The sequence below is a fragment of the Manihot esculenta genome, chromosome 1 (assembly GCF_001659605.2).
Source record: "Manihot esculenta cultivar AM560-2 chromosome 1, M.esculenta_v8, whole genome shotgun sequence".
Classification (NCBI taxonomy): Eukaryota; Viridiplantae; Streptophyta; class Magnoliopsida; order Malpighiales; family Euphorbiaceae; genus Manihot; species Manihot esculenta.
This window is the reverse complement of record NC_035161.2, coordinates 13,715,129-13,728,722: the sequence shown is the minus strand read 5'-3', so window position 1 is coordinate 13,728,722 and position 13,594 is coordinate 13,715,129.

Here is a 13,594-nt window from a genome sequence, read left to right as displayed (position 1 = left end):
GGCGGAGTCTGCAGAATGCCATGGGTACCAGGTTGGATTTTAGCACTGCTTTCCATCCACAGATGGACGGACAGTCAGAGAGGACCATCCAGACAATAGAGGATATGCTCAAAATGTGTGTGCTGGACTTTGGCGATTCTTGGAGGCAACATCTACCCTTGGTGGAGTTTGCCTACAATAACAGCCATCATGCTAGCATCGGGATGGCTCCATATGAAGCTTTATATGGAAGGAAGTGCAGATCACCTGTTTGCTGGGAGGAAGTTGGGGAGAAGGCTTTGGTAGGGCCTGAGCTAGTAGAGATCACCAGCAGGGTGTTACCCATAATCAGAGAAAGAATCAAGACTGCTGCAAGCAGACAGAAGAGTTATGCAGATATCCGCAGAAGACAAGTAGAGTTTCAGGAGGGGGATTTGGTATTGCTCAAGGTGTCTCCAATGAAAGGGGTGATTCGGTTCGGGAAGAAAGGTAAGCTAGCTCCGCGGTACATCGGACCCTTTGAAATCTTGCAAAAGATTGGGAATGTATCGTACAAGCTAGACTTACCCGCTTCAATGGAGAGAATCCATCCGGTTTTCCATGTTTCTATATTGAGAAAGTTCGTGTCAGATCCGGGCAAGGTTCTTAGTGAGCCTGATATGGAGATCCAAGAGGATCTCACCTATGTTGAGCAGCCGGTACGGATCCTAGACACCCAGATCAGAAAGCTAAGGAACAAGGAAATCCCGATGGTGAAAGTCCTTCGGAATCACCACAATATTGAGGAGTGTACCAGGGAGACACGGGGGTCCATGCTCCAGCAATATCCCCACCTTTTCTAAAGTAATTTTATGTGCTTTGTATGTATGTTATGTGTATGACATGTTGTATGCTTTGCTTGTACTAGTTGAGGAACATTCGGGGACGAATGTTCTTAAGGGGGGAGAATGTAATACCCGGCTAGACTCCGGTATCGGGATTCCTACCGTCCGGTGGAATCTCGGGTGTCGGAGACCTCTAGAAGGGTAAAACCATGTTTTCATAAAATGTTTTAATGTGTTTTATGTTTTAAGCATGAAAGAAAATAAGTTTTTGCATGAAAACAACCTTGGAGGAAAACTCAGGTTCGGCCGCCGAACCTCAAGTTCGGCCGCCGAACATGCATGCGTTTCGGGTGTGCCTTAGGCCCCCGAATGTATAAGTGAGGGAAACCAGGTTCGGCCGCCGAACCTTATGTTTGGCCACCGAACATGGCATGCATGCGGAGGCACTTTCGGCTCCCGAACGTGGCCTGGCCAGCCACCTATAAAGGGGTCCCTTAGCCGAAATGGGCGAGCTTTTCTCCCCATTTTCGGCCAAGGTGAGCTCTCCGCCGTCCCTCACCGATCTTGAGTTCCTTCCTTCGAATCTTTCACGATTTTCACTAGTTTTTACTTTGTTTTGAAGATTTCCAAGTATAAAGCAAGTTTTGGAGCTTTGAGGTTCAAGGAACTCTCTCTCTCCCATTTTCCGAGCTAGGGTCGTTCTCCTCTCGATCTTCAAGAGGTAAGGGCCGATCTTGAGCTTATTGCATGTTTTAAGTAAGTTTTAAGTAGATCTATGGGGTAGAATGTATGTTTAGCTTATGGTTAGGTTATGGATTTATGTTATGTTTTTTGGGCAATGTGGATGTTTGATGTGTTGTAGATGGGGTTTTAGATAGTTTGAAGCCCCTAGGAACTTGTATGTTTGAGTATGTATGTTGTAGATTAGGAAGAATGCATGTTTGGATGGTTTTGGGAGGCAAATGTGCTTGGGGAGCCAAGTTTCTGCCCTTTGACAGAAACCAGGTTCGGCAGCCGAAGGACTTTCGGCAGCCGAAGGACTTTCGGCCGCCGAACCTGCCTGGGAGGCCAGCCTTTTGGCTGCTGAAGCCTGCCCCCGAAAAGAGACTTTCGTCTCTGGAGGGAACTTTCGGCCGCCGAAGGTGCCGCCGAACCTGTCTGGCTTTCGGCTCTGGAGGGACTTTCGGCCGCCGAACCTGCCGCCGAAAGTGCCCTGTTCAGCCTTCCTTTGCATGTTTTCCATGGATGATTTGAGATGTTTTAGGGGGGTTTTTGGGGAGTATTTTTAGAGTTATGTTCTAGTATGTTTGGTCCCTCATTTGAGTCCACCTTTGTAGGTTCGGACCCGAGGAACCGAGGACCCCAGCAGTGACAGCTGCTTTAGAGTCTTGTCAGAGTCAGCCAGAGGTGAGTAGAATAAACTCTTACGTTTTTAATAAATGAAAAACTTTAGTATGAATCATGCATCATGAATGCCATGTGATATCCTAGGTTGCTTGCAGTAGAATTCACGAATATGTTGCATTGCATATCTGGATGTTGATGTGGATGGATGTTGGATGACCCATTGGTCCTCAGTATGATGAGACACGATATGATATGATATGAAAGACCAGGTGTGGCCTGCACTACGCCCCTGGCATTATGTAAGTGAAAGTCTGGGTGTGGCCTGCACTACGCCCCCGACACAGTTGGATATGTATGTTATGATATATGTAAGAGAAAGACCAGGTGTGGCCTGCACTACGCCCCTGGCACAGTTGGACTATGTAGAGGACCCTTGGTGACAAGTCCATCCTTGATGTGATATGGTTGTGATGTGATGCATTACATGATAGCATGTGTTTTAAATGCTTTATTATTCTGCTCACTGGGCTCTAGTAGCTCACCCCTTTCCCCTTATCCCCCAGGTTTGCAGGTACAGGGTAGACCAGGAGGTCAACAGGAGTAAAGTTATTTTTATGTAATAGTTAGAGGTTGTGGACATGATGAAATTGTAATGTAATGTTCTATGTAGTCATGATATGTAAAATGATATTGAGGATTAGAGGTTGTGCTTGACCCTATGTATATGGTATCCCTCTAATGCATGATCACTATTATTATTGATGAGATGAGTAATCAAGCTTAATGTATGTTATTGTTTACCCCATTGGAGCATGTGATGAGAGCTCCAGTGTGAGGTTTATGGTTATGTTAGTGTGCATGCACAGGTTAAGCTTGATTTATGAAAGAAAAAGTTTACATGTTTATGTTTTTGTATGATCATGTATGGGACTACACAGGTTTACAGGTTGTATGTCAGGCTTGCTACGAGTCCCGGCGGCCTTAAGCCGATCTGGATCCTAGCGCCGGTAGCGGTCCGATTTTCGGGTCGTTACAATGTGGATGAATGTTGAATGATCCATTAGCCCTTATATGGTAAGACATGATAGACTATGGAAGTCCGGGTGAGCCTGCACTACGCCCCCGGCATGAATGGATATGCATGTTATGCTATGGAAGTCCAGGTGTGCCTGCACTACGCCCCTGGCATGATTGGACTGTGTAGAGGGCTAAGTGGTGACAATTTCATCCTTGATGTGAAATGTTTGTGCTGTGATGCATTCCATGATATCATATGTTTTAAATGCTATGTTTTATTATTCTGCTCACTGGGCTCTAGTAGCTCACCCCTCTCCCTTAACCCCCAGGTTTGCAGGTAGAGGGTAGACCAAGAGGTCAGCAAGAGTAATGAAGTCATGGTCATGTAATAGCTAGAGTGGACATGATAAATGTTGTTATGTTATGTTGAGTACAGTTATGTAAAAGTATGATATAACATGTCATGTAATAATGCTTTTGAAGGTTTAGAGTTGTGCTTGACCATAGTATTATGTTAATCCCTTCTAGTACATGATCTTAATGTTTATTGTAAACCAAACTCAATACATGTTATGTCGCCTCAGTGGGGCAATGATGAGACTCCAAAGAGGAGTTAATGTTTATGATCATGTTTATGTATAGTGTATGCACAGGTTGAGTTTGGTGAATGAATGAGAGAATGACTGAATGTAAGGAAAAGTTCAAAAATTATTATGTATGTGTTGATCATGTATGGGATTAAACAGGTTTACAGGATGAATGTTAGCCTTGCTACGGGTCCCGGCGGCCTTATGCCGACCTGGATCCTAGCGCCGGTAGCGGTCCAGATTTTCGGGTCGTTACAGATTGGTATCAAAGCCCTAGGTTCATATGGTCGGACCTAGTGTGTCGGGCTCATAGATATTATAGAAGGTCAAGCACAATAGGAAGATCATGTCCACTAGGATAGGATAAAGAGTCCTGTCTTGAATGATGATGTGAAATGCCATGACTTTATGCATGTGCATTAATGATATGCTATGTATGTGATGCGGGTTCATGTGCTTGCACATGAACCATTTGATGCTAATGTTCTATGTGATGTATGCTGTTTTTCGGTAAACAGGATGAGAGGAACTCGTCGATCTGCACGATTGACTGGAGTACCACCCCAGGACGAGGGCATGGATGCCCGTCCTCCTGCATTGCCTAGGGCAATGTCTAGTAGGTCCAGCAGAGAAAGAGCAGTAAGAGACCCTAGAAGGTCTTTGGATCTGGGTAGAAGCAGATCAGTGAGGGGAACAGTGCAAGGGGATATGTCAGAGGATGTGGGGGATCAGATGGATGTGGATCAGAGGAGGGATGGCAGTCTCGGAGTAAGTATGTCGGAAGAGGGAATGGGAGAGTCCCAAGGAAGCACTCAGGCCTCGGGATTTGTTCAGCCACCTTATTACCCACCCTTTTCACATAATCTCGGGTATTCGATGGGAGGTACATCGGATTACCCCAGTTTTAACCCTTATCACTCTCAGATGCCATACCCACCTTTCTACCCACCGTACCCACAGTACCCCATGTACCCACCCCCATCTTTCTATCCAGGTACAGCAAACCCTACCCTAGGGGATGCTGCACCTCCTCCACCACCAGCAGCACCTACTGTCCCAGAAACCCAAATGTCTAAGCCTAGCTCGTCTGGTGGGAGCAAGGTCAAGATGACCGATTACATGAAGCTGGGTGCTCCCCAGTTTGAAACCGGTGATGACCCGTTTGTGTACCTTGAGAGGGTCAAGACAATTACAGATGAGATAGAAGCTGATGACAGTAGAGCCATTCAGATGGCTGGGTTCACACTAAAATGCAAGAAGGCCCGAGAGTGGTTTAAGAACTATGTGAACCCGAGGTTGGACAGTCTATCCTGGGAGGAGTTTGCAAATGAGTTTGCAGGATGGGCTTTCTCTGACAGTTCAAGGGAGCTGAAAATGATTGAATTTGAGCAGTTAAGGCAGACAGATGAGATGAGCATGGATGAGTATACAGACAGATTCTTGGAGCTGTTGCCGTTTGCCGGGCAGAATCTGGACACAGATCAGAGGAAGTCAAGGAGGTATATCATGAGGCTCCATTCCAGGTATTCCTCCTTGATTCAGTCAGCAGAGAGGGAGAGTTTCCATGCCATAGTGGATATGGCTCGGAGGATGGAGGCTAGTGCTATCATCGAAGGGAAAGTCAAGCAGTCAGTGGCACAGCCTTCTGGTTCCAAGACCCCAGGTGGGGGAAGGTTAGACCCTTCTTCTCTGAGTTCAGGCAGTAAGAAGTGGGACAGAAGCCCCAGGAAGTCAAAAAAGAACAAGTTCTGGAATAAGATCAAGTCTGGTCTGGGATTAGGAAGTGGTTTGAGCTCAGGTGCAGATAATGCAGTATGCAAGAAGTGTGGGAAGCCGCACAAAGGAGTATGTCTGGTTGGGACGACAGCCTGCTTCAGATGTGGGCAGGAGGGACACATGGCACGGGAGTGTCCTAGAGCAGCTTTTATGGCACAGTCTCAGCAGACAGCTTCTGGTAGTGTGGCTCAGCCAGTAGCTCCAGCCGCGACTCAGGCTAGTGGCAGAGGCAGAGGAAGAGGGGCAGCCTCTTCTTCAGCGGGTTTCAGGGGTGAGGGCCCGTCAGCTCCAGTACGGATCTTCACCATGACTCAGCAGGAGGCAAACACATCCAACACCATGGTGTCAGGTAATCTCATCATTGGTTGTTCTGATGTGTATGCATTAATGGACCCTGGTGCATCTCATTCTTTCATTGCTCCGAGGGCCGTCGAGAGGTTGGGATTGATGGTCTCTGGGTTAGAGTGTCCCCTATGGATCAGTGGACCCAAGTGTGACCTGTCAGTGGCAGAGTTAGTCTGCCAGTGTAGTCCAGTTTTTATGGAGGGAAGATGCCTGTCCGCCGACCTTGTGGTTCTAGATTTAACAGATTTTGACGTCATTCTAGGGATGGATTGGCTATCTACCCATGGTGCTACCTTGGATTGCAGAGACAAGGTAGTCAGGTTCAGATGTCAGGATGGGTCAGAGGTTGTCTTCAGAGGAGACAGGGGGAGTACACCTAGAGGCTTGATATCAGCCCTACAGGCTCGTAGGCTACTCAGGAGGGGTTGTCAGGGTTTTCTAGCTCATGTGAGAGAGCTGGATAGTCATGTCAGAGAGCCCGCCTCAGTGCCGGTGGTCAGTGAGTTCTTAGACGTTTTTGTAATACCCGGCTGGACTCCGGTATCGGAATTCCTACCGTCCGGTGGAATCTCGGATGTCGGAAGCCTCTAGTAGGGTAGAAACATGTTTTCATAAAATGTTTTAAGGTATTTCATGGTTTTAAGTAAAAAGGAAATAAGTTTTTGAACGAAAACAACCTTGGAGGAAAACCCAGGTTCGGCCGCCGAACCTCAAGTTCGGCCGCCGAACATGCATGCATTTCGGGTGTGCCTTAGGCCCCCGAAGGCATAGGTCGAGGAAAGTCCAGGTTCGGCCACCAAACCTCAAGTTCGGCCGCCGAACATGGCATGCATGCGGAGGCACATTCGGCCCCCGAACGTGGCCTGGCCAGCCACTATAAAAGGGTCCCTTAGCCGAAAACGGGCGAGTTTTTCTCCCCATTGTCGGCCAAGATGAGCTCTCCGCCGTTCCTCACCAATCCTTGAGTTTTTCCTTCAAATCTTTCAAGATTTTAACAAGTTTTTGCTTTGTTTTGAAGATTTTCGAGTTTAAAGCAAGTTTTGGAGCTTTGAGGTTCAAGAACTCAAAAATCTCCCACCTCCGAGTTTAGGACGTCTCTCTCTCGATCTTCAAGAGGTAAGAGCCGATCTTAAGCTCATTTCATGTTTAAAGTAAGTTTTATGCAAGATCTATGGGGTAGAATGCATGTTTAGCTCATAGTTAGGTTTTTTGAGTTTATGTTATGTTTTGAGCAATGTATGTTGGATTGTGTTGTTATTGTGTGTTGTAGTTGGGGTTTAAGTTAGTTTGAAGCCCCTAGGAGCCAATGTATGTATATTTGCATGTTTTGGTTGAGCTAAATGCATGATTGGAAGTTTTGGAGGCAAATGTGCTTAAGGGAGCCAAGTTTCTGCCCTTTGGCAGAAACCAGGTTCGGCAGCCGAAGGAACTTTCGGCCGCCGAACATGGCTGGGGAGGCAGGCCTTTCGGCTGCCGAAGTTGCCCCCAAAAAGAGACTTTCGTCTCTGTCTGGGACTTTCGGCCGCCGAAGGTGCCGCCGAACCTGCCTGGGTTTCGGCTCTGGAGGGACTTTCGGCCGCCGAAGGTGCCGTCGAACCTGCCCTGTTCTGCCCTCCTTTGCATGTTTTCTATGATTGTTTCATGATGTTTTAAGGGGTTTTTGGGGAGTAGTTTAGAGTTATGTTCATGTTTGTTTGGTCCCTCATTTGAGTCCACCTGTGTAGGTTCGGACCCGAGGAACCGAGGACCCCAGCAGTGAATCAGCTGCTCCAGTGTCTGGTCAGAGCTACCCAGAGGTGAGTGGAATAACTTATTATGTTTTAAAGCAAACAATGGACTTTTTAGCATGTTTCACGCATCATGAATGTCATGAGATGTACTAGGTTGTTTGCATTAGAATTCACGAATATGTTGCATTGCATACTCTACTGTTGATTGATGTGGATGAACGTTGGATGATCCAAAGTCCTCGATCTATGATATGACGATGTGATATGTACAGTACGGAATGTAAGACCAGTGGGACCCATTCTACGTTTGCTGGCACCATGTAAGGGAAAGACCAGGACCCATTCTACGTTTTGGCATAGTTGGACTGTTATGTTATGCTATGTAAGGGAAAGACCAGGACCCATTCTACGTTCTGGCACAGTTGGACCATGTAGAGGGCTTTTGGTGACAAGTTCATCCTTGATGTGATTAGCTGTGATGTGATGCATTCCATGATCCATATGATTTAAATGTTTTTATTATTCTGCTCACTGGGCTCTAGTAGCTCACCCCTCTCCCATTTTCCCCAGGATTGCAGGTACAGGGTAGACCAGGAGATCCATAAGAGTAATGAAGTCATGTGAATGTAATAGATAGTGTGGACATGATAAATGTATTAATGTTATGTAAAAGTACTGTTTTAGTCATGTAGTGACTTTGAGGATTAGAGGTTGTGCTTGACTTTATGTATAAGGTATCCCTTTTAATACATGATCTTAGATATTTTATGATGAGTATGCAAACCAACTCAACGTATAATGTATCGCCCATTGGGGCATTGTTGAGATCCCACAGAGGGGTCATGATTATGTTTATGTTATGTACAGTGCATGCACAGGTTGAGTTCGGTTGATGTATGTGGAAAGAAAAGTTTGAAATTTTTATGCATGTTGTTGATCATGTATGGGATTATACAGGTTTACAAGTTTCATGTCAGGCTTGCTACGGGTCCCGGCGGCCTTAAGCCGATCTGGATCCTAGCGCTGGTAGCGGTCCGATTTTCGGGTCGTTACAGAATGGTATCAGAGCCCTAGGTTCATAGGATCGGACCTAGAGTGTCGGGCTCACAGATGTTCTAGAAAGTCAAGCACAATAGGAAGATCATGTCCACTAGGATAGGATGTGGAGTCCTGTCTTGTATGATGATGTGAAATGCCATGATTATATACATGTGCATTGATGCTATGATATGAATGATGTATATGTGATGAGGGTTCATGTGTGCCCACATGAACCATATGATGCTAATGTTTGTGTGATGTGTACTGTTTTTCAGAAAACAGGATGAGAGGAACCCGTCGATCGGCAAGATTGACTGGAGTACCACCTGAGGATGAGGGCACGAGCGCCTGTCCTCCTACATTGCCTAGGGCAATGTCTTGTAGAGCAAACAGAGAAAGAGTGTCAAGGGACCCTAGAAGGTCTTTTGATGCTAGCAGAAGGGGGACAGATAGAGGAGGAAGTTCTTCAGATGTGAGAGAGGTTATGGAAGAGGATCAGAGGAGGGATGGGAACCTGGATGTGAGCATGGAGGAAGAAGGGACAAGGGAGTCTCAGGGAGGCGTTCAGGCCTCGGGGTATGGTTTTCCACCCCATTATCCACCCTTCCCACAGGGTTCAGGGTATCCGATGGGAGGCACACGGATTACTCCAGCTTTAACCCCTACCCTACCTACATGCCTTATCCACCTTTCTATCCACCTTACACACAGTACCCAGCTTATCCACCCTCACCCTTCTATCCTAACCCTGCAAACCCCACCTCGGGGAATGCTGCACCCCCACCTCCACCACCTACAGAACCAGCAGCCCCAGTTACTCAACCTCCTAGACCTAGCTCAGCTGATGGGAGCAAAGTAAAGATGACAGATTACCTCAAGCTGGATGCTCCCAAATACAAGTCAGGGGATGACCCCTTTGAGTATCTGAGAGTAGTGAAGACAATAACTGATGAGCTAGGGGCGAACGATAGCAGGGCCATTCAGATGGCAGGGTTCACCTTAAAGTGCAAGAAGGCACGGGAATGGTTTAAGTGTTATGTGGACCCGAGACTAGACGGCATGACATGGGAGGAATTTGCGAATGAGTTCGCGGGATGGGCTTTCCCAGACAGTTCCAGAGAACTGAAGATGATTGAGTTTGAGCAACTGAGGCAGACAGAGCACATGAGTGTAGAGGAGTTCACGGATAAATTCTTGGAGCTATTGCCTTTTTTAGGGCAAGCTCTAGATTCAGATACGAAGAAAGCCAAGAGGTATGTTATGAAGCTGCATTCTAGGTACTCCTCGTTGATTCAGTCGGTTGAGAGGGAAAGTTTCCACACTGTGGTGGATATGGCTCGAAGGATGGAGGCGAGTGCTATAGTTGAGGGGTCAGTGAAGCAGTCAGTGACCCAGTCTTCAGGGGTTAAGACCCCAGGCAGAGGAGGGCCAGGTCTCTCTTCTCAGAGCTCAAGTAAGAAGAGGTGGGATAACACCACCAAGAAGCCGAAGAAGAATAAGTTTTGGAATAAGTTGAAGTCCGGTCTGGGATTTGGCAGTGGCTCGAGCTCAGGCTCAGATGGTACAGAATGTCAGAGATGTGGAAGGCCGCACAGGGGAGTGTGTCGAGCTGGGACTAATACATGTTTCAGATGTGGACAGGAGGGACACATAGCTCAGGAGTGTCCTAGAGCACCTTTTATGGGCCAGCCCCAGCAGACAGCTTCTGGCAGTGTGGCACAGCCAGCAGCTCTAGCCACAACTCAGGGCAGTGGCAGAGGTAGAGGGAGAGGGGCAGCCTCTTCTTCTAGTTCCCGAGGTGAAGGTCCATCAGCTCCAGCCAGGATCTTCACCATGACTCAGCAGGAGGCTAACACATCCAACACCGTGGTGTCAGGTAATCTCGTCATTGGGTGTTCTGATGTGTATGCTTTAATGGACTCGGGTGCATCTCATTCATTTATTGCTCCGAGAGCCGTTGAGAGGTTGGGTCTGATAGTCTCTGGGTTAGAGTGTCCCCTATGGGTCAGTGGACCCAAGTGTGACCCGTCAGTGGCAGTGTCAGTCTGCCAGTACAGTCCAGTTTTTGTTGAGGGAAGATGCCTCTCCGCCGACCTTGTGGTTCTAGATTTGACAGACTTTGACGTCATTCTAGGGATGGATTGGCTATCTACCCATGGGGCTACCTTGGACTGCAGAGACAAGGTAGTCAAGTTCAGAGATCAGAAAGGGTCAGAGGTCGTCTTCAGAGGAGACAAGAGGGGCACACCTAGAGGTCTGATATCGGCTCTTCAGGCTCGTAGGTTTCTTAGGAAGGGATGTCAGGGGTATTTGGCTCATGTGAGAGAGCTAGACAGTCAGGTCAGGGAGCCAGCCTCGGTGCCAGTTGTCAGAGAGTTTCAGGATGTCTTTCCAGACGAGCTTCCAGGTTTACCACCTGCTAGGGAGATAGAGTTCGAGATAGAGTTGGTGCCTGGAACTAGACCGATCTCTATCCCTCCCTACAGGATGGCCCCAGCTGAGTTGAAGGAGTTGAAAGAGCAGTTGCAAGAGCTGGTAGAAAAGGGCTTCATCCGACAGAGTACCTCACCTTGGGGTGCTCTGGTCTTCTTTGTGAGAAAGAAGGATGGATCCCTTAGACTTTGTATCGACTACAGACAGTTGAACAAAGTCACTACCAAGAATAGGTACCCTCTGCCAAGGATCGATGATCTATTTGACCAGCTAGCCAGAGCGGGTTGTTTCTCAAAAATAGATATGAGATCTGGGTACCATCAGCTAAGGATAAGGGATGAAGATGTGCCAAAGACAGCTTTCAGGACCAGATATGGGCATTTTGAGTTCCTTGTAATGCCGTTCGGGTTAACCAACGCCCCTGCAGCATTCATGGATCTCATGAACAGAGTGTTTAGTCAATACCTGGATCACTTCGTTATTGTCTTCATAGATGATATCTTAGTGTATTCTAGGAATGCAGAGGAGCATGCCCATCATCTGAGCTTGGTTCTGCAGACTTTGAGGGAACATGGCTTGTATGCCAAGTTCTCTAAGTGTGAATTCTGGCTGAGGAGCATTTCGTTCTTGGGGCATGTGGTGTCAGAAAATGGTATAGAGGTAGACCCCAAGAAGACAGAAACTGTGGCTAACTGGCCTAGACCCACTTCAGTGACAGAGATCAGGAGTTTCTTGGGTTTGGCAGGTTACTACAGGAGGTTCGTTCAGGACTTCTCGAAAATAGCAGCTCCTCTGACCAGGTTAACCAGGAAGAATCAGAAGTTTGTGTGGACCGACCAGTGCGAAGAGAGTTTTGAAGAGCTTAAGAGGAGGTTGACTTCGGCACCAGTGTTAGCTTTGCCAACTAGCAGTGAGGACTTCACGGTCTTCTGTGACGCGTCCCGTGTGGGACTGGGTTGTGTACTGATGCAGAATGAGAGGGTGATTGCTTATGCTTCTAGGCAGCTGAAGAAGCATGAGTTGAATTACCCCACACATGACCTGGAGATGGCAGCCGTAATCTTTGCACTCAAGATGTGGAGGCACCACCTCTATGGGGTTAAATGTGAGATCTTTACAGATCATAAGAGCCTAAAGTACATCCTGAGTCAAAGAGATTTGAACTTGAGATAGAGAAGATGGGTGGAGCTGCTGAGTGACTATGATTGCAAGATTCAGTACCATCCGGGTAAGGCGAATGTTGTGGCAGACGCCTTAAGCCGGAAATCACTCGGCAGTTTATCCCACATATCGGCAGAGAGGAGGCCAGTGGTGAAGGAGTTCTACAAGCTCATTGAGGAAGGTCTACAGATGGAGTTGTCTGGTACAGGTGCCTTGGTGGCCCAAATGAGAGTGGCACCCGTGTTTCTGGAGCAGGTGGCTCAGAAACAGCATGAGGACCCGGAGTTAGTGAAGATTGCCAGGACTGTTCAGTCAGGCGATGATAGTGAGTTCAGATTCGACAGCAAGGGGATCCTCCGCTATGGGAGCAGACTATGTGTACCAGATGACATAGGGCTAAAAGGAGACATTATGAGAGAGGCTCATAATGCAAGATACAGCATTCACCCCGGGGCCACCAAGATGTATCAAGATCTAAAAAAGGTTTATTGGTGGCCAGCTATGAAGAAAGAAGTGGCACAGTTTGTGTCAGCCTGCGAAGTGTGTCAGAGGGTAAAGCTGGAACATCAGAAGCCGGCTGAAATGCTTAACCCGCTACCTATTCCATAATGGAAATGGGAAAATATAGCTATGGACTTCGTAGTGGGGTTACCGGCGACGTCCAACAGATTGGATTCCATATGGGTGATTGTGGACAGACTCACCAAATCTGCTCACTTCATACCTGTTAGGAGTGGCTATTCTGTGGACAAGTTGGCGCAGGTGTATGTAGATGAGATCGTCAGGCTGCATGGGGTTCCTGTTTCGATAGTGTCAGATAGAGGGCCCCAGTTCACCTCCAGATTTTGGCGGAGTCTGCAGAACACCATGGGTACCAGGTTGGATTTTAGCACTGCTTTCCATCCACAGACGGATGGACAATCAGAAAGGACCATCCAGACCATTGAGGATATGCTCCGAATGTGTGTGCTGGACTTTGGCGGTTCTTGGAGGCAGCATCTACCCTTGGTGGAGTTTGCCTACAATAACAGCCATCATGCTAGCATCGGGATGGCTCCATATGAAGCTTTATATGGAAGGAAGTGCAGATCACCTGTTTGCTGGGAAGAAGTTGGGGAAAAGGCCTTGGCAGGGCCTGAGCTAGTAGAGATCACCAGCAGGATAGTACCCATAATCAGAGAAAGGATCAAGACTGCTGCAAGCAGACAGAAGAGTTATGCAGACATCCGTAAAAGACAGTTAGAGTTTCAGGAGGGGGATCTGGTATTGCTCAAGGTGTCTCCTATGAAAGGAGTGGTTCGCTTCGGAAAGAAAGGTAAACTAGCCCCACGATACATCGGACCCTTTGAAATCT